The following is a 27,259-nucleotide window of genomic DNA, read 5'->3' as shown; positions in this document are numbered from 1 at the left end:
CCAGAACCACCCACAACAATGATTTTGTCCCTTCAGGCATTGGGTGCCTAATCCAGAATTCAAATGGGCAGCAGGAACTGTGGGATGGCTACCCACAGTACATCAAAGATAGAGTCAAAGATAGCCATGATAGTGGGGATGCCCTTCGACCTCCGGTGCCTAGTGAGGATGTGCATCTTCAACTTTGTAATCAGAGGCTCAATGTTGACCTCAATAAATTTTACCTAATTTTGAGGTACAGACAAACACTGAGTTACTTCCCAGATGTTATTTTACCTCTTTTCCAGCAGAGGGTGACCTATGTCTGCTATAAAATAGCCTCTGAATCCTTCAGTCTAGTAGCATTCCATCTTCACCCTCACACTGGCAGTCCCAGAAGAACAGAGGAATATAGTTTATTCTAATAGCAGTTTGGCCATGGCACCTACTTGAACTTGAATCCTAGCAGGTGCAGATGTACACTTGTAGAGAGGGGCATAAATAGGAAATAAGACCTAAACCCTCAAGAACTTTAGGGACGTTCAGATCCAAATCTGGTTTAGGGTTGGATTTTTGTGACTCAGGCTCAACTGTTTCTTTCCTTCCTCCTCTCCCCCAGCTGACAAGGGAATCAGAAGATTGGGGATTTTTAGTGCTTTTAAAAATGCCTGTGACAACTTTTGGAGGGCTTTGGCACATAAGCTGCCTTTTGCCCAGGAGAGGGCACTGAATCTCTACTTTGAAAGAGCAGCCAGAATAGCTGCCCAGTTGTGCTACTCACAGGAAAGTCTTTGGAATAATTTTGTTCTCGTTGCTGAGTCTAGTTTTGAGGATCTCATGATCTCGCTCACAGAACTCATTTTCTTTAGCCTCTGGCTCTACTCTCCCTGCCTATTCCAGGCCCTCACTGATCTGCTAACATTTATCCAGATGCCCTCTTTCAACTGTCTGCCTACCTCACTGTTCACCTTATTCTCTGTCACCCAGAAGACAGGGTTTTCTAGACATCTCTAATCTCCCTCCCCCTTCCCCCGCAATGCCTTCAGTGCTACTCTTTGCCACATCTCCCCACAACTGCTGCAGGCGCGTGACCGGGCAGAGCAGAACAGCCCTGCTACCACTCTTTCACAAAGATATATACAATATGCAGTTGTATTTATAAGGCTAGCAGGGAGCTCCAACAGAGGGCCTCCACTGAGATAACTGGATGTTTGTGAATTGGCCCTTGGGAGAACATGCCACAGGTCTCATTGTCAAGACAAGCTTCCTAATATCCCCCCTCTCTTTGCCCTCTTTCAACTTCATCCCTTTACTCACTTGTGGTGCCACTGAATGTCCTGTCTTCTCTGTCCTTGGTGTGTATCATCCCCACCCAACCCTACCCTCTTCAGACATGGTTAGAATGTAGCCCACTTAATGACAGCTGATTAGACAACAGAGATGGATTTAGTCCTTCTCTGTCTTTGTAAGTCAGTGCTTCCAGTTTTTACATCACTTGTATTGAACTCCATTCAGTCTGTCAATCTCTCTGGCCTTGAGGTGGCCTGAACTAAATTTCACGTGGTTCTCTTCTTCGCTGACTATTCTCACTCTCAAATTGGCCTTACTGCATTCTCCAGTCCAGGGCTACTCAATTTTGGAAACTCTAGGGGCTACAATGATACTCACAGCACATGCCGAGGGCTGCAACTTAAGTGTGGTTGCATATACATACAAATATATATTCAAATAAATGAAAATAGCTTCTTTCACACTGATGGGCATGAATACAAAGATTAAGGCAAAACTACACAACACGCAGGCCCCATTTAAGTCAGTTCTGCTGATATTAATAAAATGCAATTTTGACCCATTTTCCATCCCTATGACAACACTTTTAATGAGCAATGACAGTCCAGGAATTGAACTACTAAAATGCATATCAACAGAAGACCATTATATTGACTACTTTTTTATTTTGGCTGCCACCCGCGGGCCATGTGTTGAATAACCCTGCTCTAGTCCATCAGATTATTAATATTATGGTAACGACTAGAATCTCTGAGAGCACACCTGGGCCCCATTTGTGATGTACCAGCTCATAGTGAGAAACAATTCCTACACTGAAAAGCTTACAGTCTAAATAGAGGCAGACACAGCTATAAGGAAATAATAAAGTGACTGGCCCAAAGTCACAGCCCAAGCAGAGAACCATATCTGAAACTCTTGAGTCCAGTGCTCCGACCACTGGTCTGCACTGCTTCTCAGGGCATGTCCACACTAGGAAATTATTTCAAAATAACTAAGTTCGAAATAAAACTCCCAAAATAACAAAATAGAAATAGTGTGTCCCCACTACAAGAGAGCCTCAATTAGTCTGAGGCAGGCTCTGTTAATGTGGATGCACTACCTTGACTCAGAGCCCCAGGAAACACTGGGGAGTAATTACTTTGAATGACTCTTGAGGGTAGTTATATTGAAATAGCAGCAGCAGAGCATCCACACTATTTTGAAATAAGCATTATTCCTTGTGGAAAGCAGGAGTACAGCTTTCAAAATAACGGGCTTGGTAGTGAGGGGAGACTGCTTATTATTTCAAAATAAGCAGGGAGGGGAGTCATTTCAAAATAACTCCTTAGTGTAAACCAGGGTTCAGAGTTTGTTTTCTACCCAATTTTCCCCAAATATATTAACTTGACCCAAGATGAGTCCCTATTCCCTTTTCCTGCCCATGGGGTCTCACCTCTTTAGACTCCTTTGTGGTGTTTTATCTGTCCCCACTCATTATTTACAATGCCTCTGAACATTTAGTGCCAGTTCCAAAAATCACTGAGATGCTGTTTATTTGCATAAAGCTCTCATCTTCAGGACCATTAATGAGGTTTTAAACAAGAGTACGTATAATGATGGTAAGTTGCTAAACATCTCCCCCTCCCCAATTCGTTATTACTTGTGATTTGCATTTGGCTTTTCAGTCAAGTCTTCAATCATCTCACAGTGCTGAATATAGAACTGTGAAAGTAAAATGTCATGATACGCTTGAACAAACGCATTACTAAATACAAAACACGGACTCTTAAACTGCTGTTCTCTGAAAAAAATTAGTCATATTTTCCCAGCATGATTTTATATAAGTCCAAATTGTGTCCTCTGTGACACTTCTGCAACCCCTGGTGTGTTTGATGCAATTATACAGATGTAGTAGTTTGGCCTTATATCCAGAACACAGGACATCTTCCAGCCCCTGTTGACTTCAAAGAAAGCAGGTTCAGACCTTTAGTAAACAGTAATAAAGATTTTTCTTTTGTCACTGGAGGGAGCAGATGTGTCCCAGGCTCCCTGTCAGTGTCCTGAGTAAGAAGGAGCTTTATTGTTATACTGCCATAATATTTCAGAGCAGATCAGCACTTTTAAAAAAATGATCCTATTATCATGTCCATGTCCATTTTTCATTTGTAGCAGATACAGCTAAGTGAATAATAACTTTCTGGGATAGTGGCTGAACCAAAATATTGCATATATAATTTTGAGGTGAACATTTTTGTTTGACCTGAAACATTTTTTTTATTTTGTTTCATTAATGGATGTCCTTCAGCATCTCTCCTTTAAAAAAATATTCCGTAAATTTCAAAATGAAAAGCCAAAACCATTTTCTGAAACAAAAAGGCTTATTTTTCAATTTTTTCTTGTATCTATATAAACTTTGTACTTTTAGAAACTGATGACAGAGGTAAGATAAATATACTAACTAGAGGAATTAATGCCACATGGAACTTCAATTAACTCAGTGGGTGAAATGCTAGACCATCTACTTATCCACCGCCTTTCAGTCTAAGGTTTCCTAGAGCATCTTACGAACTTTCAGTGTAAGAGTATTACTGTTGTGCATATGACCTATCAGATATCTAACATTTTTGTTTCTTTCTAGACCTCTTCAGTCTCCACTAGATGTTTCTTAAAGGGAGAAGAGTGGAGAAAGTTCCACCCAATCCTTCAGTCTAGTACTTGCTTTTTGCATGGTTAAAGTCATGAGTAAAAGTGGATGTAAAATGCCTAAAGAACACTAGGGGAATGACTGCAATTGGGAACATATTGGTCATTAAAGCAGAAGTGTTTCCTAGTGGATTTGTTGTTCAAGTTTTCCACCAGATGTTTGCAGCTCTCTAAGTTCAAAGCACACGATGCTCACTTGCATTAGCCCAGTTAAAAGGACAAGGTTGCAGTCTCCCCTTCATGTTTTTTTTCACCCTCACCTTCTCCACGTCCAGTGCCTTAGATACGAAATGAACTCTTCCTCCTTCCTTGGCTTCATCTGGGGCACTCTTATCTCGTAAAATGCCAATAGGGCTGCAATGGAGGGTCACATTTGTGTTATCAGAAAACACAATGAAAGGAAACTGAATTTCAAAGGACAAGGGCTGTTTTTAGCTTTCTTGCATTCCCAGACTGAAAGGCGAAGAGCTATGTCCTAGGAGGGGAGAGCCCACATGCCAGCCAGTCATAACTCCAGCCCAGCTGGGTCATAAACACTAGCAGAGTAGACCGGGTGTGTTGAATGTTGTATTTTGATATCTGTGTTGCAGTTCTGTGTGAGTTTGTCAGCTATTACCACTTGATGTTTATTTACTGGCTGAGGCAAAATCAGTCGTGGGTGAAGGACTTGTCTGCATGGTGGAGTAATGCACTTCCGAAATTACATCCTCATACAGAGCACTAGCATTTGTCATTGGAGCACTACCATGTTGTCCATGGAGACCCTTTGCCAGTGCACTTTAATGCAGTGCTGTTTGAAATAGTATTAAGCTGAAGCATAGCAGGTAGCACATAGTCTATGTCTGCACTATGCAGCTTATAGCAACAGAGCTGTGCCACTAAACCCATGCCACTGCAGGACACGCAATGTAGCCATTCTTTTTTGAGAGAGCACTCTTGCTGACAAAATAAAACCACCCACCAAAAAGGGCATTAGCTTTGTTGACAGAACATGTCCTATTGACAAAGCACTGTCCACATCGGTGCTTCTTGGCATTCAAACTTTTGTTTGTTAGGGGTATTTTTTTTACACTCCTGACCAACAATTTTTATGACAGAAGTGCAGCTTAAACATAGCTGCAGTGAGCACCAGCTAGGTTGACTGGTCTAATTAATATGCCACAAGTTAATGTGCTTTAGAAACTGTCAATGTAGAACCCATTACCCCACCACTTTAGACAAGCCCCATCAATCCCATATCTGGTTGGCACGTGTCCATGTATAGAAACTCTCCCTCCGCTCCCCCCTCCACACACCCTTGGTAACTGTATAAGGGTTAAAACTGATACATCCATATACCCAATAGCCTTCCACCACTCAGCCACTGAAAAAAAACCCCAAACACAACCAAGTCAGAGAATCAAAATAAATAAACCTAAGAAGAGGCAGAGACTCCATGAAGGTCACCACATAAACTTCACTGTTACTGTGGGGCGGGGAGAGGAGGGGGTAAGACGTCCTGGCTCATACAATCACCCGTTTTATTGTGTCCTCCGTCACCTTTACAACCCCCAACGGTACAGGTCCCATACAGTTCCGTTTGACAATTACACACAATGGACAATCGCACCGGCCTGGGCACCAATATTTGATCTCCAATGGTGGAGTAGGGGGACCTGGGCCTGCCCACTCTCCCGAGTCCCAGCCCAGGGCCCTAAGGTAGGGAGCTTGGCTCCCTAACCTAGCAAATGGGGGAGATGCCCCTAAACTCGTTTGCTCGCGAGCTGCGTGACCTCGCCCTGGGCCACTTCCTACCCCCTCCATCCAAGTCTCTCCCTCTCTTTCCCTTGAGAGGGGGGCATCCCCTCACAGCCCTGGCAACCTCCTCCTCCTGTTCCCCTCCCTCACCTTCAGTGTCAACGCCTTTTATCCCCGCCCTGGCGTTTGGCGGGTAATGTCATGCCGGCTCCTGCACCCACTCCCCCCCCTTGCTCATTTCCCGGTGCCGGTTCGATGTCATGCCATATTGGCGTATGATGTCATCCCCCGGCTCTGTGTTTGTGGCCGTTCTCGGGGCTCTCACTCCCAGCATGGCCCCTCCCCCTTCCCCGAGTGGAGCTTCTAAATCCGGCCCCGCCACTTCCCAATCATGGTGGGTGCCAGCCAGCCTCGGCTCCTGAGACTCCCCCGACCCTGGGTTAGAGCGGGGTTGCTTCACCTCACCACACTCCTCCTCCCTTAAATTGTCCCTTATACTCACCCCTCTCCTATTTTCATATTCTGGAATCTGCAAAAGGAAGTCCACATTTTGATTCTCCATCCCTGCTCAGTGTACCACTTCAAAATGGTAAGGCTGAAAGCTCAGGTACCACTGCAAGATTCTGGGGTTTGTGTCCTTCATCGTTTGGATCCATTTCAGGGGGCATGGTCTGTCATCAGCGTGAAGTGGTTTCCTAAAAGAAAATAACGCAGAGCATCGACAGCCCCCTTAATGGCTAAGGCTTCCTTCTCTATAGTAGCATAGTTTTTCTCTCGGGAGAATAGTTTCCGACTCAGGTACAGTATTGGGTGCTCAGCCCCCCCTTCCTCCTGGGCTAGTACTGCTCCAAGACCCACTTCAGAAGCATCGGTTTGGAGTACAAAGGGTTTTGTTAAAATCCGGTTGATGTAACACCAGCACAGCAGTTAAACATTTTCGTAAGCTATTGAAGGTGCGAGTGCCCTGTTCAGTCCACACAACCTTTTGAGGCTACCCATTCTTTATGAAGTCTGTCAAGGGGGTGGCCAATGAGGCAAAGTGGGCTATAAACTGCCGGTAGTTCCCCTCCAGACCTAAAAATTGGTGCACCTGCTTTTTTGTCATCGGAAGGGGGTAGTCCTTGATAGCCTGGACCTTGTCTACTAGGGGTTTTAGTCGGCCTCTGCCTACTGTATACTCCAGATACGATACCTTGCTCTTACTGAAACAGCATTTCTTAGGATTAGCTGAGAGACCGGCCCAGATTAGGGCATCTAGGACCGTGGCTATATGTTGCAGGTGCTCTTTCCACGATATACTGAAAATTACAATATCGTCAATATACGCTACCATGTATAGACGATGGTCGTTTAAAATGCAATTAATCAATCTCTGGAAGGTGGCTGTGGCCCCATGAAGTCCGAATGGCATATTTATAAAATGGCATAGGCCAAAAGGCGTCGCGAATGCTGTTTTCTCTCTAGACTCGGGGGATAGTGGTATCTGCCAGTACCCTTTTGTTAGGTCACTCGTTGACAGGTATCTGGATTGCCTGAGTTGCTCTAAAAGTTTGTCTATGCATCAAAGCGTGAAATGGCATTGACCTTTCGGAAATCTATGCAATATCGCATGGATCCATTGGGTTTTGGCACTAACGTGATGAGGCTTCTTCACTCACTATAGGACTCTTCAACCACCCCTACCACCGTATCATGGATTGTAGCTCTGTGTACACCATCTCCCATAGCTTCTGGGGCACGGGTTGGATCGCGTCACATACCTTCTGCCCGGGTTCGGTGACTATAGTATGGTTGATCAGGTTCATTTTTCCGGGTCGGCTGTTGAGTCCTTGCTGGAACGTCGCGAGTACCTCTCGTAGTTCTTTTTGCTGGGCCACATTTAGGTCCTCTCCTACCTGGATTTCTTCTACGGTTACTTCTTTCTCACCCCAGGGGCCAAATTCCACATCTCTCGGCATGGGGTTCAATGAAGAGCGCGTCTCAGGGGATCCACTTCTTTCATAGATTTACATGGTATATTTAAGTACTTTTTCTCTTCCCGTTCAACTGGAACTCGTAATTCACTTGTCCCATCCGTCTCACTATTTTGAACAGCCCTCGCCACCGTGATAATAATTTGGGATCTCCTGTGGGCAGTAATATTCAAACCTGATCTCCGGGTTCAAATTCCCTCATTTGGCATTTTGATTATACTGGAGAGCTTGAATCTCCTGGGCTTTCTGTAACTTCTCTTTAGCCCACTTGCCCAGGGAACTGAGTCTTTGTTTTAACTTTATCACATACTGGGCTGAACCCATAGCTGGGGAGTTCTGTTCCTCCCACCCTTCCTTATCACTCTATAGAGTCAGTCCCCTTGTACCTCAAAATGGGGGCCCTACACGGTGTGCAGGTCGTCCCCTTCCTGTCCTTCCTCCAGTTGTTGAGTGTTTTCCCAGGCTCTCTAAAGAGTTGGATCCTCTTGCTGGAGTGTCAGGAAGTTGCCCGCTTCTGGCTCTAGGGCTATGGGCAGTAGCCAATTGTCCTCCCTGGTCTCTCATGTGGTGGAAGGACTGGGGTCTTCTTCTATCTGTGCCACCCAGGTAGCTTCCACCTCTGTTTCCCTGGCCTTTCCTTCTCTGGCCGCTCCCCACTGTCATAACAAGCGGTGGAACCCAGGCCAGTCTCTACCCAACAGTACGGGGTGCACAAGTCAGGGGGCCACCTCCACCTTACACGTCGACTCCTCCCTTCCATCACTGATCCTGACTCAAGCTGTCAGGTATGGGCGTGTATCGTCATGTATGCACCGTATCCAGAGTTGAGATCCTCTAGATAAGTGGGGTCCTGCTAAGTCTGACCTAATCATTGTCTGTCCACACCCCGAATCAATAACTGCTTCCACCGGTCTCCCATTTACTCTTACACTTTTCATTACTTGCCGATGACTTACCTCCCTTCGTGGGACTCTTCCTGGTGTCGTCTATCCAAAGGTGCAGTCCATGAGGGGGCATTCCCTCTAGAATCATAGAATCATAGAATCATAAGACTGGAAGGGACCTCGAGAGGTCATCGAGTTCAGCCCCCCGCCCTCAAGGCAGGACCAAGCTCTGTCTACACCATCCCTGAAAGATGTCTATCTAACCTGTTCTTAAATATCTCCAGAGAGAGAGATTCCACCACCTCCCTTAGCAATTTATTCCAATATTTGACCACCCTGACAGTTAGGAATTTTTTCCTAATGTCCAATCTAAACCTCCCTTGCTGCACTTTAAGCCCATTACTCCTTGTCCTGTCCTCAGAAACCAAGAGGAACAAATTTTCTCCTTCCTCCTTGTGACACCCTTTTAGATATTTGAAAACCGCTATCATGTCCCCCCTTAATCTTCTTTTTTCCAAACTAAACAAGCCCAGTTCATGAAGCCTGGCTTCATAGGTCATGTTCTCTAGACCTTTAATCATTCTTGTCGCTCTTCTCTGTACCCTTTCCAATTTCTCCACATCTTTCTTGAAATGTGGCGCCCAGAACTGGACACAGTACTCCAGCTGAGGCCTAACTAGTGCAGAGTAGAGCGGCAGAATGACTTCACGAGTTTTGCTTACAACACACCTGTTGATACAACCTAGAATCATATTTGCTTTTTTTGCAAATATGAAATGTCCCTCCTGCCCACACGGGTAGCAAGCTCCCTTTGGGGTGGGGTTCACCTTGGGATTCACCCCTTTTTCTTCTCTACCTGCTGTTGCCCCACTGTCCCTTGTCTCTGGCGTGCACCATATGGGGGCCAGCCTCCTCTCTACTCCCGGTCCGGAAAACGGTTTCGGGGTAGGTGTAGGGTCACTGCGGTTGTCTCTTCCCCAAGTGGGAGGAGCAGGTCTGTGCCCTGCATTGACGTTCGGCATCTTCTCCTTCTTCAGCAGCTGTAAAGTGCTCCATGAGGGTGACGGCTTCCTCTAAGGTGGTGGGAAGGTGGCGTCGGACCCACCGTTGACCTTTGGAGGGTAGGATCTGGACATACTGCTCCAGAATGACCAGTTCCGCTACTTGCAAAGCTGTTTTATTTTCAGGTTCCAGCCATCTCGTTCCTGCCTCCTTTACCCGCTGAGCTACTGCCCTCGGTCGTTCACCTGATCCGTAGTGTGCCTCCTTGAACCTTTGGCAATACGTCTCTGGTGACACACCAATCTGGTCCAGAATCGCTTCCTTCACCTGGTCCAGAATCTCGTCCCTGTCTTACATGCTCCGATAGGCCAGTTGCGCTGGCCCCAACAAGTAGGGGGCCAGCTGGGGCCATTTCGCTGCCGTGGCCACTCTCTCGAAGGTGACCAGGAACACTTCTGGATCATCCTGCGGTCCTAACTTCGAAAGTCGAATAGGTAACTGAGTGCCCACATTTAGGCCTTTTTCCCCACTCACTAGGCTGGTGCCTCCTCCACACTGTCCTCTCGTCGCGGAGACTGTCTCTTTTAATTCGTGGACAAGTTGGTGCTGTTGTTCCTGAAACTAGGCAGCAGTTTGCTGAGGCACTTGGGTCTGCTGCTGCTGTTGCTGCCGCTGGCTATCCATCAGCCACTTCAGGAGTTTGTTCAATTCCATCTCTATTTCCCATTTAACCAAAACCATAACCACATCAATCAGTTCCTTCCCACAGGGCTGGAATCGAGTGCCTGTATCCTCCACCACGTGTAAGAAGTCCTGGCTCATATCTCATACAATCACCTGTTTCATTGTGCCCTCCATCACCTTTTCAACCAACGTACAGTGCCGTTTGACAGTTACACACAATGGACAATCGCACCGGCCTGGGCACCAATATTCTATCTCTGACGGCGGAGTAGGGTGACCCAGACCTGCCCAATCTCTCAAGTCCTGGCACAGGGCCCCAAGGTAGGGAGCCTGGCTCCCTAACCTAGCAAATGGGGGAGATGCCCCTAAACTCGTTTGCTCGCGAGCTTCATGACCGTGCCCTGGGATACTTCCTAGCCCCTCCATCTGAGTCTCTCCCTCTGGGTATGTCTACACTACAAAGTTAGTTTGAACTAACGGACTAACGGAGCGCTTAGTTCGAACTAGGTAAACCTCATTCCACGAGGATTAAGCCTAGTTCGAACTTACTAGTTTGAATTAAGGGCTGTGTAGCCCCTTAATTCAAACTAGTGGGAGGCTAGCCCTTCCCAGCTTTCCCTGGTGGCCACTCTGGCCAACACGAGGGAAACTCTACTGCCCCCCTCCCAGCCCCGGAGCCCTTAAAGGGCCATGGGCTGGCTACACAGTTTGTGCCAGTTGCAAGGCTGCCAGCACCCGTGTCAGTACACCCAGCAGCTGACACCCTATGAGCCAGAGACCCGATACCCCCCACCCCTCCCCCTCTTCCCAGGACCAGCCTGGCGGCTCCCAGGAGCCTGCCCGGGGCCACAAGAGGCGGGCGCCCACTTGGTCTAGTGCGGAGATTGTGGACCTCATCGAGATTTGGGGGGAAGCCTCCAATGTCCACGATCTCCGCGCTAGCCACAGGAACGCAGCAGTCTGGGCCACCAGCGCAGCCGGGAGCAGGTGCGCTGGAAAATTAAGGACTTGCGGCAGTCCTACTCCCGGGCCTGCCTGCCAGGGGCCGACCCGGAGGCGTGCCCCCACTTCCAGGCTCTGGACCTCATCCTGGGGGCTCATGCCGTCCCTGCCCCCGGGAGGTGATAGACCCCGGGGCAGAGGGACCGCTCCCAGACACGGAGGAGGAGGGCTCCAAGAGCCAGGAGCCTGCCGGCAGCCTGCCCAGGACCCAGGACCACCGAGGCACCCCACAGAGCCGCTCTCCTGTGTCGTCCAAGGCCGGGGAGGCGTTCACCTGTGAGTACCATCGTGCTCCCCTTATGTGTACGGGGGGCTGGGGCAAGAGGGAGCCCCGGGACCGTGCGCCTGGGCCTTGCCCACCACGGAGCAGGAGCTGGGGATCCTGCAGGGGCCCTGGCCTTGCAGAGGGGAGCTGGGTTTCAAATACCTGTGCCTCTGGGGTAATTGACCGCTGTTCTTGTTTCACCACAGCCGCAGCACCTGGGACTGCAGGGCGCACCACCCCGCCTGCAGCAGCCTCCCACGCCCGGGCCAGCAGGAGAGCCAGGAACCAAGAGGACTACCAGAGGCAGCACCTCCGGTTCCTGGAGCACCAGCTCCGTATCCAGGACCACTGGGTCCAGGAGGACCTGAGGCTGTGCTGGAGGAGCTTGGAGGCACTGGAGGAGCAGGGCCGTGCCCTGCGAGGCCACCTTCAGAGCCTGCTTGACCGCTTCCCAATTCCTCCTGCTCCGGCTCCTGCTCCTGCTCCTGCTCCCCCTGCTCCCCCTCCTGCTCCCCCTGATCCCCCTGCTCTCCCTCCTGCTCCCGCTCCTGCTTCCTCCACACCCTCCGTCCCTCCTGCCCCACCCTCCACAACCATTCCCCACCAAGGCCCCCGGACCTGCAGTGTGGCGAGACAGGAGAAGCAGCCGGACCCCCCACCCCTGAGCTTTCCTTTTCCTTCCTCCCTTCCCTCCCCTTCCAGCTCCCTCGTCACAGGTTTCCCCCTCCCCTCTCCCACCCTCCTTCCTCCCTCCCCCCACCCCAGTTATGTTAAATAAAAAGACGTTTTTGTTTGAAAAACAGGTGTCTTTATTTGACAGTAGGTAGGGAGGGGAAAGGGGAAGGGGGTAGGGTGGAAGAAGGCTCCAGTGGGGCATGCAAGGGAGAGGTCAGTCCTTCTCCTCCACCAGGAAGCTCTCCTGCAGGGCTTCCCGGATCCGGACGGCCCCCTGCTGGGCTTCCCAGACAGCGGCGGTGCGGGGCTGACCGTAGTGGCCAGCCATGCAGTCAGCCTCAGCCATCCAGGCTGGCAGGAAAGCCTCCCCCTTTCTCTCACATAAATTGTGGAGCACACAACATGCTGCCACCATGGGAGGGATGTTGTGCTCGGCCAGGTCCAGACGGGTGAGGAGGCATCGAAAGCGGGCTTTCAGTCACCCGAAGGCCCCCTCCACCATGATGCAGGCCCTGGTCAGTCTGGCATTGAAGGCCTGGCGGGACGGATTGAGGTACCCCGTGTAGGGCTTCATCAGCCACGGCTGCAGTGGGTAGGCGGCATCCCCCACCAGGCACACGGGCACGTCCACGTCCCCGACCCTGATGTGGCGGTCGGGGAAGAAGGTCCCGTCCTGCAGCCGCTGGCAAACGGAGGAGTTGCGGTACACCCGGGCGTCGTGTGCTTTGCCAGACCAGCCCACATTAATGTCCGTGAACTGTCCCCGGTGGTCACACACGGCCTGCAGGAGGATGGAGAAGTACCCCTTGCGGTTGACGTACCGGGACGCCTGGTGTTCCGGGAAATGGATGGGGATGTGCGTCCCGTTGATGGCCTCCCCGCAATTGGGGAAGCCGAGGGCGCCGAATCCCCGGATGACGGCGTCCGGGTCGGCGAGGCGGACCACCCTGCGGAGCAGCACTCTGTTGATGGCCTTGACCACCTGCGGAGAGAGACACAGCAAAGCGCCAATCAGTGGGGTGCCCGGGTGGCTGGGAGCATTTGTGCCCTGGCAGTGCCCCGCGCCCCACTCCCGGAAGCAACCCCCCTGGCGGCGTGTAGTACGGCCGGGACAGACCGACCCCTCCGGTGCGGGGTGATTTCGCCTCCTCCCGCCTCCCCTTTGTCCCTGGGGCGGCCCATCCCCTCCTTGCAGCCCCCCTTCCTCCCCAGCGCAAAGGCCGACGAGTGCCATACCTGCATGAGCACCGCTCCGACGGTGGATCTCCCCACGTCGAACTGGTTCCCGATGGATCGGTAGCTGTCCGGCGTGGAGAGCTTCCAGAGGGCGATGGCCACACACTTCTGGAGGGGGATGGCGGGCCTCATGCAAGTGTCCCTTCTGCACAGAGCAGGGGCGAGCCACTCGCAGAGCTCCAGGAAGGTGTCCTTCCTCATCCTGAAGTTCTGGGTCCACTGTCGGTCTTCCCAGCGCTCCAGGACGATGCAGTCCCACCAGTCACTGCTGGTGTCCAGACGCCAGATGCGATGGGGCACGCCGGTGCCGGGGCACTGCTGCGACTCCTCCTCGGCCCCCAGGGCGGCCAGGTAGAGAGGCAGGGGGCTGACGTGCACCAGGTGGTGCCAGGCAGCCTCCAGCCATTGCTGGCAGGCTTGCAGCAGCAAGTCCAGAAAGTGAACCAGAAGGTGCAGGGCGAGCTGTGGCTCCATGTTGCCACCTGCAGTGGCGGCCCCGAAGGGAAGCACCGACACAGACGGGCACAGAGACCAACGCTTTGCTGTCCCTCGGTGAGGTTGGCAAGCAAGCAGGAAAAGCTGAGAACCGGCTGTCCAGGGGGGTCCCTTTAAGCACGAGCCTCAGATAGCCTCAGACAGCAGCCACACAACGCAACTACTGACCTGATGCCCTGCCGGAACCGGTTTTAGCTGCCCTTAAATGCCCCCCTGCGTCCAATCAGTGTGGACGCGCTAGTTCGAATTAGCAAAACGCTAACTCGAACTAGTTTTTAGTTCTAGATGCGCTAGTTCGAATTAGCGCTGTAGTGTAGACATACCCTCTCTTTCCCTTGAGAGGGGGGCATCCCCTCACAGCCCTGGCAACCTTCTCCTCCTGTTCCCCTCCCTCACCTTCAGTGTTGGCGCCTTTTATCCCCGCCCCAGCGTTCAGCGGGTGATGTCATGCCGGCTCTTGTGCCCATTCCCCCCACCCCCGCTCATTCCTCGGTGCCGGTTTGACGTCACACCATATCAGTGTATGACATCATCCCCGGTGCCGTGTTTGAAGCCGTTCTCTGGGCTCTCGCTCCCAGCATGGCCCCTCCCCCTTCCCCGAGCAGAGCTTCTAAATCCAGCCCCGCCACTTCCCAATCTTGGCAGGTGCTGGCAAGCCCCGGCTCCCGAGACTCCCCCAGCCCTGGGTAAGAACAGGGTTGCTTCACCCCGCCACAGAGGGGTTTTTTTTTTATGTGGTAACTGAGGAGGACAGCGAGTGTATGGACCATGGAGTCTGAACTCCAGTATTGCCTATAGCCAAAAAGGGATGGGGAGGAGCAATGTAGGAGTATTGTTCAGTGCTGCTGTTTTTGCTATACCAGGAGCTATATCTGGAACATCAGTTTGCAGGGCTGTTAATCCAGCAGTTTTTATTAGCATTAAATAACGGAGCAAATCACAAACTAGATTTAATTAAGTTCCTGCTTTATTGACTGCATAGAAAGTAATCATCCTGAAGCAACCATCCAGTGCTAACGCAAGGCCCTTCTTTGAGTATGAATGAGTTGGCGATCTTGTCATTGAACATTATCCACTGTGCAGAGAGCCATGGGATTCTATGAGAAGAACCAGAAAACCAAAATCAAACCCAAAACTCCTGAACATAAAACAACCCTAAGATAGTATTACTATACATGGATGGTTTATTAGGTGATGAGCTTTCATGGAGCAGAAGTGGGTCTGCCCCACAAAAGCTCATCACCTAATAAATCATCTTGTTAGTCTTCAAAGTGCTACATGACTGCTTTTTTTGTTTTCCCTCGATCAGACTAACACGGCTACCTCTCTGTTACTCTACATGGGAACATTCTCCTGCAGCTTTAAAAGCTGCCTATCAAGTTGGAATACCCAGTTCCCATTAACACAGGGGTGGGCAAAAAGGCCTCCGTGTGCTAGATCCAGCCTGCCAAGTGGGTTGATCTGGCCCATGGAGGCCCTGCCCTCCTGCCCCTAGGCCAGTTAGGGCCTGGGAGCAGGGGGGAAGAGCACAAAGTTTCCTCTGCTCTGCCAGGACTGCTCCTAGCAGGGCAGGAGGAGACTTTGCTCACCACCCCACCCCCAAGCCTTGACTGGCCTGGGGGCAGGGAGAGCATAAAAGGTTTCCTCTGCCCTGCACCACGCACTCCTGGCGGGGCAAGAGGAGGCTTTGCTTGCTCCCCCATCCCCAGGCCAATCAGGGCCTGGGGACAGAGGGAGCATGTGACATTTCCTCAGCCCTGTTCCTGCTCTGCTAGGAGTACATGGTGCTTAGAAACAGCACAAGGCAGGGCGGGAAGTGACCTTGTGCATGCTCCCCCACCCCCTAACCCTGAGTGGCCTGGGGACAGAAGGGGGAGTGCGCAAAGTCTTCTCTCATAGCCAGGGGCATGGGCACCTCAGGGGAATCTCTGGGGGGGGGGGGGCAAAAATGCTCCCCCACCCCCAGACCAATCATGGTCTGCGGGTGGGGAAGCAGGGAAATATCTTGGTGCAGCCCGGGGCCACTTCAAAAATTTCTGTAGTGGCCCCCGGCAAAAAATGATTGCCAACCCCTGCATTAACATTAACTGAGACTTTGGCATTCTAGTTCGTTATATGTCTTTAAAACTTTTCAGCATTAGAATTTTACAGGTAATATTCAGACACACCCCTACCTGTGGGCCACAGACACAATCACACATAAGCAAGGACAGAAGGAAAGAAAATAATATGCCAATGAATCTATTTGAGAGATAGGGTATGTCTACACTACCCTGCTAGTTCGAACTAGCGGGGTAATGTAGGCATACCGCACTTGCAAATGAAGCCCGGGATTTGAATTTCCCGGGCTTCATTTGCATAAGCGGGGAGCCGCCATTTTTAAAACCCCGCTGGTTCGAACCCCGTGCAGCGCGGCTACACGGGGCACGAACTAGGTAGTTCGAATTAGGCTTCCTAGTTCGAACTACCGTTACTCCTCGTGAAATGAGGATACACAGATTGAAAACCATTGATCTATATACCAACTTCCTGAACACTTACCTCTTTCACATTATAGCTATTTCATTGCTTATGTGCAATGTTTTCTTAAAGGCTTCTAATTCTTCCTCTGGGCTCCTCTGCATATACCATCTAGTAAATTGTATTAAATTGTAAGCTCTTAATGGTAAGGTCTGTACTCATATTTTGCATGATGCTCTACAAGGCACAAACCACAAAATAGCACCTAACAAATAATAGAATCAGGGTGTAACTTTTTGTTAATTGGGCCTACTCATTTGACCTAATTGTGAGCTCAATTGTAAGAAGTAAGTAAAAGGTATTAACAAATCACAATCTGTAACAATCACTGTTGAGGGGGAAAAGATGCATAAGAAAGACAGACTGAATTTGCACAAATAAATGGTCTAAGGCAGTGGTCCTCAATGCGGTGCCCGCGGGCGCCATGGCGCCCGCCGGGGCATTTGTATGTGCCCGCCGACAACCCGGGCTGGCCCCGTCCCCCAGCGCACGGCGCACTGGAGGCGCTGGCCCCAGGCGCGCGACACTCACCGGCGCCTGGTGCGCGGCGCTCGGGCAGCCCCAGCCCCGGGGCACATGCGGGCGCGCGGCGCCGGTGCCGGCCCCAGGCGCGTAGCTCGGGCTGCGGCGCCAGCCCCGGGCCCACGGCACAAGGGGCTCAGGCGGCCCTGGCCCTGGTGTGCCCCAGGATGCGCGGCCCCGCCCCCGGGCACCCGGCGCGTGAGTGGCCCCGCCCCCGGGCGCCCGGGAGCCCATAAATGTTGGGGACCACTGGTCTAAGGATAGAACACAAGGACAGTGTTAATATCCTGTCTGCTAAACAAGAGAAATGTGGGCCTGAAAATCAATAGACCACAATCGGCATGTCAGAAATTAGGCCTAATTTGATTAGCAAATTAACGAGAGGATCAGCTATTCTGCACATCACTCCCGTTATGGGTCTTTAAAAAAAAAGATGACGGTGGAGGGGGAGGTGGCATGATGAAGACAGCAAACTAGTTAATATAACAGTTTCTGACTGAAAGAAGAAGAAGGAGCGTGCATCACCATCAAGATTTTCACCCTCGCCGTCTTCTGGGACTCTGGGATCCACCTGGACATTGTTAAGTCTTTGTCTTGATTCCAAAAGTGGACGGCCTGGTCAGAGCTTGAATGGAGACCAGGTGATACCGTTACATCCACTGGCTTTGGCTAAATTCCAAATATCATTTGAGATGTGCGCTTTTGTCTTTCCTTCTTTGTATGTCCTTTTAATTTCTTTTCTTTCCTATCATTCTCCTTTTGCTTTCCGTCGAATGTCTCATTAGCCAAGAATGTGTATTCCACAACACTGCTATAAGTCTGTCATCACCAAGAGGCAGTTAAAAGAAATATTCTATCTCACCCAGCTCTGGCACAAATTTGCCATGTTTCAGAGTAGCTAATAAGGCTACTTCTATACTACTGTGGGGATCGATGTTCTGAGATCTATCCACCAGTGGTCAGTTTGACAGGTCTAGTGAAGACCTGCCAAATCCACTGCAAATCACTCTCCCATCAATCCTATTACTCTCCTCTGGACAAGAAGGCTATGTCTACACATTGTGCTCTCATTTGCACATCTTCTGCCAATCCTTTTTGCGGAAGAGGTTTTGCCGATAAAAAGCCCGTGTACATGGAGCCATTTGTCGGAAAAAAACTCCTTTTTCGCAAGATCCCTTATTCCTCAAAAAATGAGGTTTACTGGATCTTGCAAAAAAGGGATTTTTTTCCGACAAATGGCCCCGTCTACATGGGGCTTTTTAGCGGCAAAACCTCTTCCGCAAAAAGGATCAGCAGAAGATATACAAATGAGAGCGCGATGTGCATCTCTTCTGCCGAAAAAAATGGCAGTGTAGACATAGCCAAAGACTAAAGGAAGTTGACAGGAGAGATTCTCCCATTGACTCTTCACCCCCATGGTGTAGAGTGATCCCTGATAACTTGACTTACAGTACATTAACTCCAGCTATGTTATTCATGTAATTGGAATCGTGTACCTTAAGTCAACTTTCTGCTGTAGTGCAGATGTAGCCTAAGATTGCATGTTGCACCATTGTTTCTTTCCGGTAAGGCCACATCTGGAGTATTGCGTCCAGTTCTGGGGCCCCCCACTATAGAAAGGATGTGGATGCACTGGAGCAGGTCCAGTGGAGGGCAACCAAAATGATTAGGGGGCTGGAGCGCATGACCTATGAGGAGAGGCTGAGGGAATTGGGTTTGTTTAGTCTGCAGAAGAGAAGAGTGAGGGGGGATTTGATAGCAGCCTTCGACTTCCTGAAGGAAGGTTCCAAAGAGGATGCAGAGAAGCTGTTCTCAGCAGTGACGGATGGCAGAACAAGGAACAATGGTCTCAAGTTGCAGTGGGGGAGATCTAGGTTGGATATTAGGAAAAACTATTTCCCTGGGAGGGTGGTGAAGCACTGGAATGGGTTACCTAGGGAGGTGGTGGAATCTCCATCCCTGGAGGTTTTTAAGTCTCAGCTTGACAAAGCCCTGGCTGGGTTGATTTAGTTGGGATTGGTCCTCCCTTGGGCAGGGGGCTGGACTTGATGACCTCCTGAGGTCTCTTCCAGCTCTATGATTCTATGAGAAGCTGCAGTTTCTATCTTTACTATTCTTTTCTCTACCCTCATGTGTGCTTGTCATGTTTAATCTTGTAGGATATGGGAACAGACTTTACCAATAGCAGCCCTAGCCCAGCTCAATTAACTAACTTCAGTTCCTGCCATCTTTAATACTATGTGAAAGATTGTCGGCCAGTGAACAGGAGGTGATGTTAGACTTTCTTTTTAACTTCATACTTTACATTTTGAATGTTTTAGCTGTTTTCCTTTTTCTGATATCTTTAGTAAAAGGTTAAAATGGTTTTCATGGTGGTTTTGCCATAGTAGTAAACCAGCTGAGGCCTTTGCATTCCATTCCTGGATTAGCATTGTTTAATATTGGAGAATGACAGGGACATGTAACAAACCTTTGGTTCTTTGGGCCCATATGTTCTATCTAAATGAAAACATGCTCAACAGCCAATGAAACAGTGAAAGTGTCCATGTCCCTTGTCGTCCTGAGTAATTCATGCATCTCGGTGTGATTACAGATTGGCCATTGCAAACTAGGAAATGCTGAGTCATGAGCTCTGGCTTCACTGAGATATCAGAGGGTACGTCTACACTACAACGTTAATTCAAACTAACTTAGTTCAAATTAGTTAATTCGAACTAAGCTAATTCGAACTAACACATCTAGAACTAAAAACTAGTTCGAATTAGCGCTTTGCTAATTCGAACTAGCGCGTCCACATTAAGTGGACCCTGAATCGGGGTTAAGGATGGCCGGAAGCAGTGCCGGCAGGGCAACAGAGGAGAAATTAGAGCATGGAGATGCTGTCTCAGGCTAGCTGAGGGCTGTGCTTAAAGGGTCCCGACCCCCACCCCGGACAGACAGCTCTCAGGGGTGCCCCGCTTGCAAAGCAGTCCTGGCTTGGATTGCCCGGACTGTCCACACTGGGCACATCACACCACTCGACCATCAGCCCGGCTGCACTTGCCGCAGGCTGCCATCTGGGGAGAGGGGACAATTGGGGGGCTGCAGGAGAGCTTCCACCCCCAGAAGCCCACAGAGCCAGCCCAGTCCTCCCCATCGGGGGCTCGTGCCCCATTCCTCCCTCACCTCCTTCCACTTACCCTTCCCTAGCCCCTCTTCTTGATGTACAAAATAAAGATAACATGTCTTCCAAAATGGAATCTGTCTTTATTGAACAAAACTGGGGGAGACTGGGAAAAGGAGGTGGGAGAGGGGAAGAGAGAGGCTGGGAGAGGGGAGGGCGACTACAATGATCAGGGGTTGGGAACAGGTCCCATATGAAGAGAGGCTAAAGAGACTGGGACTTTTCAGCTTAGAAAAGAGGAGATGGAGGGGGGATATGATAGAGGTCTATAAAAGCACGAGTGGGGTGTAGAGGGTGCATCAAGAAAAGTTCTTCATTAGTTCCCATAAAGAAGGACTAGAGGACACCAAAGGAAAGGAATGGGTAGCAGGCTTCAAAGTAGTAACAGAAAGTTGTTCTTCACAAAGCAAAGAGTCAACCTGTGGAACTCCTTGCTGCAGGAGGCTGTGGAGGCTAGAACTGGAACAGAGTTTAAAGGGAAGTGAGATCAAGTCATGGAGGTTGGGTCCATGGAGTGGTATTAGCCAGGGGGTAGGAGTGGTGTCCCTGCCCAAGGTTTGTGGAAGGCTGGAGAGGGATGGCACGAGACAAATGGCTTGGTCACTGTCTTCGGTCCATCCCCTCCAGGGTCCCTAGGGTTGGCCGCTGTCGGCAGACAGGCTACTGGGCTAGATGGACCTTTGGTCTGACCCAGGACGGCCATTGTAAGCTCAGGGCTCAGGGTCGGGGGTCTCAGTGGACCCCTTTGATTCTCTTGCACACCTGCTCCTGGGTGGCCAGGCTGGCAGCTATCCTGCCCAAGCCGGCCACTTTCCTGTGCCTAGTGCGGAGATCGTGGACGAGGTCCACGATGTCCGCACTAGCCCAGGCGGGTGCCCACCTCTTGCGGTCCCGGGCAAGCCCCCGGGAGCTGCCAATCTGGTCCCGGGACGAGGGGGAGGGCTGGGGGGCATCGGGTGGGTGGCTCAATCCGTGCCAGGTGCAGGGTCTGCTGGCTGGGTGCTGGCAGGCTTGCACCTGGCACGGGCACCGTAGCCAGCCCGTGCCTTTTTAAGGGGTCCGGGGCCGGGAGGGGGGCAGACGAGTTTCCCTGGTGTTGGCCAGAGTGGCCACCAGGGAAACCTGGGGAGGGGTGTGTAGCCTCTAGCTACACACCCCTTAATTCGAACTAGCTAGTTCGAACTAGGCTTAATCCTCGTGGAATGAGGATTACCTAGTTCAAACTAAGCGCTCCGTTAGTTCGAATTAAATTCGAACTAGCGGAGCGCTAGTGTAGCGCCTATGAAAGTTAGTTCAAACTAACGTCCGTTAGTTCAAACTAACTTTGTAGTGTAGACATACCCAGAGTGTGTAAGTGCAGCCTGGCAGTGGGGAACAGTAACTCCTCTGTTACTCCTCCTAGTCTACTCTACACACCCCTGTTGATCTAAGATATGCAACTTCAGCTTAAGGATGTTAAATGTAGATTAATCGGCTAATCAAATAGTCAATGCAATTTGCGGTTGCTGCTACACTTCAAAGGCAAAAGCGTGCAGGGAGCACGGGGCTAGTGGGGATCTCAAGCAGTGTCCCGCTGGCCCCGTGCTTCCCACAGAGTTTCAAAGCGGCAGTGCCACATGGAGCCTGGAGTCAACAGGGGAGTCCACAGCTGACCCCGGGCTCCATGTGGCACTGCTGCTTTGAAATGCTGTGTGCAGCCCAGGGCCAGCTGGGGACTGACCCTGGGATGCATGCAGCGTTTCAAAGCGGCAGCACCACGTGGAGCCCAGAGTCTGGCCCCGAGTTCCACGCAGCGCTGCCTCTTTGAAGTACCCCTTCCTCTTTCCCCTGCCCTTGCTGTCTCTTTCTGATAGAGGCAGCAAGGGGAGGGAGAGAGAAGCGACTAGTCAATTAGGGTATGTCTACACTACAAAGTTAATTAGAACTAACAGCCGTTAGTTCGAATTAACTTTCACAGTGGCTATACATGCAAACTGCTAGTTCGAATTTAATTCAAACTGGCGGAGCGCTTAATTTGAACTAGGTAAATCTATGAGGAGTAACGCCTAGTTCGAATTAAGTAGTTCGAATTAAGGGCTGTGTAGCCACTTAATTCGAACTAGTTGGAGGCTAGCCCTTCCCAGGTTGCCCTGGTGGCCACTCTGGGCACCACCAGGGAAACACGTCTGCCCCCCTCCCGGCTCCGGAGCCCTTAAAGGGCCACAGTCTGGCTACAGTGCCTATGCCAGTTGTAAGCCTCCCAGCTATGTTATCCATGTAGCTGAAGTAGGGATGTGAACACTAAGAGTATGACTACACTACAGCACTAGAGGACAGCAAATGAAATTAATGGGCAGCAGGTTTAAAACTAATAAAAGGAAGTTCTTCTTCACACAGCACATAGTCAACCTGTGGAACTCCTTGCCAGAGGAGGCTGTGAAGACTAGAACTAGAACAGAATTTAATGAGAAGTTAGATAAAGTCATGGAGGTTGGGTCCATGGAGTGTTATTAGCCAGGGGGTAGGAACGGTGTCCCTGGCCTCTGTGGAAGGCTGGAGACAGATGGCATGAGACAAATGGCTTGGTCATTGTCTTCAGTCCATCCCCTCCAGGGTAGCTGGTGTTGACCACTGTTGGAAGACAGGATATTAGGCTAGATGGACCTTTGGTCTGATCCAGTACAGCCGTTCTTGTGTTCTTCTGTTCTAAGCTCAGGGCTCAGGGTCAGGGGTCTCACTGGACCACCTTGATTTTCATGAGAACCTGCTCTTGGGTTTGCATGTGGCCTTTGGTGGCCAGGCTGGCAGCTATCCTGCCCTAGACGGCCACTTTCCTGTGTCTAGTGCGGAGGTCGTGGACGTTGGAGGCCTCCCCCCAAACCTGGAAGAGGTTCACAATCTCTGCACTACACCAGGCGGGCACCCACCTCTTGCGGCCCCGGGCAGGCTCCTGGGAGCCACCAGCCTGGTCCCGGGAAGAGTCATAAGGCTGGGTGGCAGCGAGTGGCTGGCTCATGCCGTGCCAGGTGCAGGGTCTGCTGGCTGGGTGTTGGCAGGCTTGCACCTGGCACAAGCACTGTAGCCAGACCGTGCCCCTTTAAGGGCTCCGGGGCCGGGAGGCGGGCAGAAGAGTTTCCCTGGTGTTGGCCAGAGTGGCCACCAGGGCAAGCTGGGAAGGGCTAGCCTCCCACTAGTTCGAATTAAGTGGCTACACAGCCCTTAATTCGAACTACTTAATTCGAACTAGGCGTTAGTCCTCGTAGAATGAGGTTTACCTAGTTCGAATTAAGCGCTCCGCTAGTTCGAATTAAGTTCGAACTAGCGGTTTGTATGTGTCGGGCCTATGAAAGTTAATTCGAACTAACGGCTGTTAGTTTGAATTAACTTTGTAGTGTAGACATACCCTAAGAGAGCACTCCGAGGTTGATTTATTGCATCTGAGCAGACATTGATCCACCATGTAGTGAAGACAAGCCCTCACCCTGAAACACTAACAGCCTGATTTGTCCTGTTCACTAGGTGTGAGGAGCATTAGATCATTGTTTTTCACCCTCTAGGCTATGACTCATCTGCTAGAGAGTGCTTTGATCCAAGCCATTCCCATTCCCCATCTCCAGTCTTCCAGTGAAGTGAATTTGCTAAACTATTTGCAGCTAAATCTACCTTAGGTTTCCAAGACATTTCATAAACCATTGCATCAGTTCCTCTAGAATGTCTATGCGACACTCCTTGGAAGGGTTCTCTTTGCTTGGTCTGGTCACGAGCACTAATAAGCAGGAATTCAGCTGTCTTGTTAAGGTCTTCTTAAATGAATTACAGCTCATGCCTTTTGAGTATAGAAGGAATTGTCTGAGAATGTGCGGGAAGCAGAGTGGAGCCAGTACTACATAATAGCATGCTGCAAAATAGCCAGAGTGGTGGCAGAACTTCCTAGCCCAGTGGTCACCAACCAGTAGATCGGAATCTACCGGTAGAGCTTGGAGCCTTTGACGGGTGATCCTGACTGGTTTGGCTGCCCCTCTCAGCACTGCCATGCTGCTCCTGTCCTCTGCCTTGGAGCTTCCCCCTACCCCCACCCATGGGAGCCTCTTGCTTGATATGCAGGGCACAGGAAGAAGAGGAGGGGGTGCCTCTCCCCCACCCTATACCCCATCTCCACAGAGCAAAGGAGAGCAGGGATGGAGGGAGTTTGCTAGCTGCTTTTTGGAGTGGTGCAGGGCCAGACTAGGGGTGATCCTGCCTTAGTCCCCTGCACCATCACCCAGAAGCCGCATGTGGTAAGCAGTGCCCAGTTGGAGCCTGCATTCTGAACCCCTCCTGCACCCAAACTCCTGCGCTAACCCTGAGTCCCCCTGTACTGAAACTCCCTCAAAGAGCCTGTACCCTGCACCTCAACTCCCTGCCCTGGGCTCAGCTCCAAACCCCTCCCACTTTCCAAATCCTTTAGCCTAAGATCAGAGTCTGCATCCCCCTCCCCTGCACCCCTCTGCCCCCAGCCTGATAAAAGTGTGTGAGGATGAGGAAGGAGGGTGGAGTGAGCAGGGGCGGGGCCTCGGAGAAGGGGCAGGAAGGAGGCAGGGCAAGGGTTTGAGATGGATCCTGGATTGCACTTAAATTCAAAAAGTGATCTCATGCTTAAAAAGGATGGAGACTACTGACCTAGTCCCAGATTCCTCCAGCTTGGGAGATTCCTAAAGTGGTGCAGAGTCAGCTCCTATGTCAAAACCTGCCATAGAATATGCAATATGGGTTCTGCTCGGGACATGTTTGAGGGTCAGTGTTGTTGGATTAAGCTATGTGGTAGCGATCTCTGACTAGCAGGTAGCAGAGATCCAGAGGCCCTTTTCTCCCTCACCTCATGCTTTGCCCCAGTAAACAAGAAACTAAATAATAAACATGAAAAGGAAGAGCTTGAACTAACCCAGGCTTGGGAAAGACACGGCCCGTGGGCCACATCCAGCCCACCAAACCACCAGATCCAACCTGCAGATGCTGTGGAGAGCCCCAGGCAAGCTTCCCGCTTGCCTCGCCTCACCCACACGCCTCTCAGAAATGTGGCTGCAGGGCAGTTTCACTTTAAAAACTGAGCCTGGAGGGGAGGGGGACAGGCTTTAGGAGCTGCTCCCGCCCCCAGCACAATCCCACTGGCCAGCTTCTGGCCAGAAACCGGCCAATGAAAGATGCCTATTTCAATAACAGTTAGGAAGGATGAGGGTCTCATAGGTATTCACAGAGCACATAGCTGCAGCCTGTGCAGGGGCGGGGCAGGCAAGGAGGCTTGTTTGGGAACGGGCTGCTGGCTGGTAAGTCTCCTGGTCAGAGCCTGCCCATGGCACCCTATCCCCTCCTTTCCCCAACTCTCTGCCCCCCATTCCTGCCCCCTACTCCACATACCCAAATCCTCTGCTTCCCTCCTGCACCCATATCCCCTCCCAGATCCAGCACCCCCATCTCCTGTCCCAGATCACAGTCCTCTTCTGCCCTAGCTCATAACCCAATCCCCTGCACCTCCTCCTCTACCCCAATTCCCTGCCCTAGGTCACAATCCAACCCCCTGCAACCCAGTCCAGTGCCCCAGGTCACAACTGCCTCCTTCATCCAAACTCTCTCCCTTACCCCAAGCTCCCTTCTGAGCCTAACCTCCATTCCAGACCCTGCATTTCCTCCATTAATATCATGGAAGAGTGCGGCCCTTGACCACTTTCCAAATTCTTGGAGTGCCGCCCCACCCCCATCAAACGTTATTGCCCACTCTTGAACTAGCTTATCATCATGCTGTCTGCATGGTGCAGCACTTTAACTCACCTATCCTCTTTATTCCTTTGGGTTTTCAGATAGTAAAAATTGTCTTTTACTACTGTGTTTTATGCAGTGCCCCAAAAAACAAAAAAAACCCTACATTTGTAAATTGCACTTTCATGATAAAGAAATTGCACTAGAGTGCATCTGTGAGCTGAATTCAAAATACTATTTTTTTGGTGTTAGCAGTGCAAATATTTTGTAATAAAAAATAATGTGGCCAGTCTAGACTTTCTATTCTATTTTATAATAGTAATCAATATTTGAAAGTGTAAAAAACATCAAAAATATGTAATAAATTGTAATTGATATTTAATTTTTAATAGTGTAATCCAACTGCAATTTTTAAAATAATTAATTTTCAAGATCATTGTGTGAGTCAGCTCGATTCATTGTTTTAATATAACATCAGTGTGGCATCTAAGCCCTGCCCTCTCAAGATGTGGCTCAGGGAAATATGTTGGCACATCAGTGTAATCAGTATACTAATGTACTAAGTGTAATCAGTATACTAATAACATGTTTGTTCTTGCTGGTGTGTAGCATCCTGGCCATCTGTGATGCATAAGAGGAGTACTTTCATCCCTGGGTCAAACTGACCGGCAAGGAAGAAGTTACTTCCCTCAGGGTATGTCTACACTACCCTCCTAGTTCGAACTAGGAGGGTAATGTAGGCATACCGCACTTGCAAATGAAGCCCGGGATTTGAATTTCCCGGGCTTCATTTGCATAAGCGGGGAGCCGCCATTTTTAAAACCCCGCTGGTTCGAACCCCGTGCAGCGCAGCTACACGGGGCTCGAACTAGGTAGTTCGAACTAGGATTCCTATTCCGAACTACCGGTACACCTCGTTCCACGAGGAGTACAGCTGGTTCGGATTAGGAAGCTCCCGGGAGCCGCCAGCCTTGTCCCGGGACGAGGGGGAGTGCTGGGGGGCATCGGGTGGGTGGCTCGATCCGTGCCAGGTGCAGGGTCTGCTGGCTGAGTGCTGGCAGGCTTGCACCTGGCACGGGCACCGTAGCCAGCCCGTGCCCCTTTAAGGGGTCCGGGGCCAGGAGGGGAGCAGACGAGTTTCCCTGGTGTTGGCCAGAGTGGCCACCAGGGAAACCTGGGGAGGGCTAGCCTCCCACTAGTTCGAATTAAGGGTCTACACAGCCCTTAATTCGAACTAGTAAGTTCGAACTAGGCTTAATCCTCGTGGAATGAGGATTACCTAGTTCGAACTAAGCGCTCCGTTAGTTCGAATTAAGTTAGAACTAACGGAGCGCTAGTGTAGCGCCTATGAAAGTTAGTTCGAACTAACGTCCGTTAGTTCGAACTAACTTTGTAGTGTAGACATACCCTTATAGACTAACTGAAGTGTTGGAGCATA

The 27,259-nt window shown here is 50.6% G+C and overlaps 1 long non-coding RNA gene across 2 annotated transcripts in view; it reads left to right on the top strand.

Annotated features, from left to right (window-relative positions):
• The window catches only part of LOC142831217 (uncharacterized), an 80,494-nt gene that overhangs the window by 20,312 nt on the left and 32,923 nt on the right, over positions 1-27,259 (top strand). The window contains exon 3 of one of the 2 annotated variants that reach the window (XR_012906882.1): positions 3,887-12,248. The exons of the other annotated variant lie outside the window; for it this stretch is intronic. This is a non-coding gene — a long non-coding RNA (uncharacterized LOC142831217). Of the gene's footprint in view, positions 1-3,886; positions 12,249-27,259 lie in introns of those variants that run through there. 2 annotated transcript variants of the gene reach the window in all.

This window comes from Pelodiscus sinensis, chromosome 13 (genome assembly GCF_049634645.1).
Source record: "Pelodiscus sinensis isolate JC-2024 chromosome 13, ASM4963464v1, whole genome shotgun sequence".
In the NCBI taxonomy this organism is placed as follows: domain Eukaryota; kingdom Metazoa; phylum Chordata; order Testudines; family Trionychidae; genus Pelodiscus; species Pelodiscus sinensis.
Note: the sequence above shows the minus strand (reverse complement) of the source record. Positions and strands in the feature narration are given on the sequence as shown.